Genomic DNA, 5,540 nt, shown 5'->3' with positions numbered 1-5,540 from the left:
TCCCAGCTTTCCCCGAATCAGGGAATCTTTTCCGTAAGACTTATGGTACTCGTTTCATTTCTTAGTAGAAAGATAATTTCTTGCTTTGCTGATTTTTTTGACTTCCTTGATTTCAGCTACTTGCTGGGAACTACCATAGGTTCACGGTCTGGACCGATGGATTTAGAAAATCCTGGATATTACAACTCTGGAATCCCGTCGGTGGAAAGAAATAGCTCCAAAATACGGGTAGAGAGCTAAAAACCATGGTGACCAAAAATTTTCTTTCTTTTAATATCAATATTTTAAGAGGAATTTACTAATCGTCCTTTTACTTAAATAGGAATTCTGAGGGGTTCTGTCATGTGCCTCGATGTCGACACTCTTGATAACCCCGAAGAAGCCGAGAGGGTGTTGTAGAATGCCCTCAACCAAAGCAGTGCTCGTGGATATTCCCGAGCCTCCAGTGAGGGTACCTTCTCTCAGAGTCCCCACCCCAAGAGACGTTCCTCTTTGGCTGGGACTCAAGAGAAGAGAATAAAGAAAACACCAACTGAGCCGGCCACAGTGGTCCTCGATGACAAAGGGGAAACCAGTGATGAAGAGGCTTCCTTTCGAAAGAGAAAAGGATCTTCATCGGCTCAACCGGATGCTCAGCTGGGGGAGCTCCAAAATCCACCAGCAGAGGAAGTTCAGGCGCTCTAGGGTGAAATAGGCCTAGTTGAGAATATTGATTCTCGCTTCCCGATCCCTATTGCTATCTCTGGTCCAAGGAGTTTGGCCCCTGACCTCTTTCTGTCACCAGCTTCTGAGCCAGCAACAGCTACCACTCCTTCTACTGTAGTTGCTTCTTCTCCATCTACATTGACTGCTCTATACCCACCGACACCAGCTAATCCTTCGCCACCAGCACCAATTGCATTCCCTCTACTAGCATCAGCTGAACAAACATGGAATGTCTCTCCTCCATTGTCTCCTAACAAAGGGAACTTTGGGAACACTTACACGACACCTTCTCAAGATCCTAGAGGAAGGCGAAGCGCCACTCTATCGGTTTCGAAAGAGTGCCATGTTCTCTCCAAGCCGGTGGAGCTCGCCAATTATATAAAGTCGCTAGTTTAGCAAAGGATTGGAAAAAGATGGTATCCATTTCTGAGGAGTGCCTGATAAACAACAACATACATTGTTCGGCACAGGTATCACCCTAACTTCCTCCTATCTTCTTTTCCCTTTATACTTGGCGATAATAACCTTGATTCTAACCTTTTTTAAGCCAACCTCCTTACTTTTGAGGGTCTAAAAAGATTGATCCTGGATAAACAAGAACTTGCTTAGGAGCGGGATCGACTTTTGGCTGAAAGGAATCATCTCACCGAGTGCCTCTCGGTGCTGGAGGCAAGTTGCATAGATGAACGAGCTTGAGGCTTGGTTACAGTAAATCGAGCAAGATAAAATTGCCCATAACCAAGAAGCTGCCCAATTTCATGAAGATCTCAGAGAGGCTAAGGATAAGTGGGTCGAACTTCAGGATGCCGTAACCGCCGTTGGCAAGCATAAGTCTACCTTCGAGGAACAAGCTAATAACTTGAAGGCCAACTTATGATCCAAAACCTAGGAGGCCAATGCTACCGAGGAGATGAGGGCAAGAGAGGCTCAAGAGGTTCATGGAGCAAAATCGGTTTCACTCAACTACCAATGTTGAGCTTGATTCCCGACTCAGCACAATGAAGGCTGAAAAAGAAGAGCTCCAGGCCAAAATTGACAAGCTCCGAGCAAAAGTCCAAGACCAAGAAGATTCCCTCGTCTTTGAGAAGACCTATGATATGCATCATTTAATGAGGAAGACTTTGGTGGAAGCTAAAGTAGGCATTGCCAACATTGATGATTGCATTGCCAAAGCCTGGGAATTGGAGTTAACTGCTCATGAGAATCTTCCTGCTCGGCCCGCTACAACTAACTCCTTAAATACCAGTTTTGAGTATTCGGGAATCGAACGGGAGACTAAAGAGGATGAAGGTCCTATACCGGTATGGGTACAACCTTCTTCCATTAGAGAGAATGAAGATCTTTCTCTCCCTTCGAGTTCGGGAAGATATTTTTTCCTTTTATCCTTTGTAATTATGCAAAAACTTTTACTAAGTTTGGCAATTTAATAAATAAAAGAACTTTTACTTAAATTTTGTGCAAATATATTCCTTTTACATTAATTGATAAAGCTTCAAGGACTCTTTTGCATCCGATAACTTTTTATTCCGGGTATAAACACTTTCGGAATCTACCCGTTACCTTGAGAGTTTCATAAGAGAAAGACCTTATGTTTACGGTGCTCTTGAATAGGACGTCTCCTGTTCATTATGGCACACACATTTAATGTTTTCGTTAACTCTCGAATGATAAAATATATTGACTTATCAATCATACAAGAAATAAGATAAAAACAAAAGGAGTTTGATTTATTCATTCTATCTTCAAAAGTACACCTACATGAAAATTAATCTTCTTAAGTAAATAAAGTTGTCAATATATGTGGCTAACTTGTACAACTTATTTCTAAGAAGTAGATCATGCAGTCCTCGGTCGCGATAAGACATTGATCTCGTTTCTAATAGTCCCCGATTTTGGTGGCACTCCCGATGCTTTAACATCTATTATTCTCCCCCATCAGCGTTTGAATGCTAAGTATAAAGATTCGAATGCTGGAAGTCTTGCATTCATTGAAGGCTCTTCCTTTCGTTTCATACTTTATACTTTCGCTTCATCGGTGGAGACAACTTGTGAATGGTTAAATAATATGTTTGAGTTTTGGGAAGTGAGATTTGCTATCGAACCAAAGATTATTTAATCATCCACAAGTTGTCTGCCACACGAGCTCATGGTCATCGGCTCCATCAATGGAAGAACTTTTAGTGATTTGATATCGAAGGTCTTGCCTATGGCTGTCCAACGGGAAGGGACGAGATGTGACGACATTTAGCCGGGACAGTGGCGGGACGGAACGGGACAAACGGGACGAAACGGTAGGCCCATCCCGTCTCGCTAACAAATTGGATGGGATGGGAAGGAACGGGACGGGACGGGTTCGCGGGCCTTAAGTGCCGTTTTAAAAAAAACAAATCAAGAATTAAGTTTGGTGACGACTATTTTTTTGACAATGACTAAGTTTTTAAAGTTTGCAACGACTATTGTTTGTCTTATTTAATAAACTTAAAAGTTAAACAGAAATTAGAAAACTAAGTAAAGAATTATAAAATATTAAAACAAAAGACTTTTAATGAAAGTTTTTAGTAATTATAAATTTATAATAGATTTATAATTTATTTAATATAATTTCAAGCCATTAAGTAACTAAGTAAGAGTGTAAGACAATTCATAAAATAAATTCAATGCTTAGAGCCTTTTATTTTATTAATAGAACTTTTAAATCTCACACATAAATATAATTCTTTTGAAGAGCACCTAATCTACGCAGCCACCTTCTAGGAAGGGTTCTATTTGAACTAGGCCTCTTAGTAGCCAATTACAAATTATTATACTAATATTTGTAAGCTCCTATATAACTTCGTTGTAACTTATCTATAATTTCTCTCGAACATTATTCTGGAATTGGCAGTATTGATTGATGTTCTATGAGTTCCATGCCGTCATCGCTTCCAGTGCTAAGTATCTCATTGTATTCTTCTTCTTCCTTAGTGGTTAATTTTTCAAAACCAAGATTTTTTCTTTCTGAATTAATCCAATCTCTGAATAATACGGAAATCGCTAGACTGTCCTCCGCTAATGAATGTTTATGATCTCCGATTTGAAATCTTGCTGAGCTAAAAGCACTCTCCAATACTATGATGATGCTTGAATAGCCAGGATATCTCGGGCCATTATTGAAAGTGTTGGAAAAGTCTTGCCACGCTCCCTCCACCATGCCAAAAGTTGTTCGTTGCCTTCTTCGTCTTTAATACTTTCCAATCCTTGATTAAGATAAGAATCGAGTTCATCATCAATAGAGGAATCAAAACCTGTTATATCATCCATATCTTCCCATAGAATTTCTACTCTAGACATAGAAGTAGAAGGAGCAGTTTCACCACCTGTTGTTTCCATAGATTTATATTTATCAAACATTGATCTAGCATAAGAATATATGTTAGCTTGGCAGTCTTCGAGAGATGGTTGTTCATTTTCTTGAATTGCTAAATTCTCATAAATTTTACGAGCAAGTCCCTTTGCACCTCTTAATTTTAAAGACGAGTTAAGTATAGTAGAAATTAAATAAACTTGGGGGGGAAAATACTTTTTAAATTTTGCAATTATTTCATTAATGGTCGGTGCATAAGTTGGATTAGTTTTATACTTACCAAATACAACAGAAATTCCACAAATATACCATAATATTTGTATAACAGTACGATAATATATACCAGAAAATTATTTTGTAGCATAATAAAAAATTTTCTAAAAATTTAGTAAGCTCTTTGATCTGATGCCAATCATAATCAACAATTTGATCAGTGGGGATACCATTATGCATATTAAATACCTTTTATATAGGCACCCGATAATCATCAATGACTTTAAGCATTTCATAAGTAGAATTCCACTAGGAGTCAAGCTATTGTAACAAATTAGAACCCCCGCCAGATCCACTAGGAGTGCCAGTACCGGTGCTAGGATCCGGTATTTGTCCGGCTTCTATTTTAGCTTGTATTCATAAAGCTTTGTAGTCCCTACCTAAGTGCCTAGTTAAATCCCCGGTCCCACCACTTTTGGTGTGCACAAATCTCTGCTTACATAATTCACATGTAGCACATTGATTGACTTTATCATGTTTAAAACATTTCCATACAAGTGATGTTTTAGGACGTTCACCCTTAGGCTTACCCCTTACAGGAGGTACAAGAGGTAAAGCTCCAGACCGAGATTGACTCTGAGTTGGAGCTTGTGCTGCGGGACTAGTGGGTGTTTCATCTAATTCTTCTTCCTCATTTTCTTCATCCTCATTTTCTTCGTCCTCAATAAAAATATCATTGCCATATTGTCTTTGTAAAGTTTCATGATCTAGTTGTTCTCCGAAATTAATATTATAACATGCGGGGAGTTGAAAAAATAAAGTTTCATCAACACGAGTCATTTCATCTATATGTTTTCTAATTCTAGGAGAAGGGTTAGGATTAGGATTACTACTACTTTCACCTTTACTACTTTTTTTTACTAGTTTTTCTAAATACGCCAAATATATTTTTAGGTGTCATAATTTAAATACGAAATTAAATTTAAAAAGTTAACACAAAAATTAAATACACAAATAAAATACGAAAATAGAACACATAAAGTAAACACAAAATTAAGCACTAAAATGATGCGCAAAAATTATATATTAAAATTAGGAGATGGAACGAGTGAACCGTGATTAAATATTGAAACTTGAAGAAATTGCCCAAACTATTGCTCCAAATACTTGACCAATTAATTTGAAGCTTGAAATTTGCTCCAAATATTTGCCCAAATACTTGAAACTTATCACTTGATAGTTGATTGTGAGAAAATTGAGAGAATAATATAGATAGAAT

Source organism: Nicotiana tomentosiformis, chromosome 11, assembly GCF_000390325.3.
Source record: "Nicotiana tomentosiformis chromosome 11, ASM39032v3, whole genome shotgun sequence".
NCBI classification, from domain to species: domain Eukaryota; kingdom Viridiplantae; phylum Streptophyta; class Magnoliopsida; order Solanales; family Solanaceae; genus Nicotiana; species Nicotiana tomentosiformis.
Note: the sequence above shows the minus strand (reverse complement) of the source record.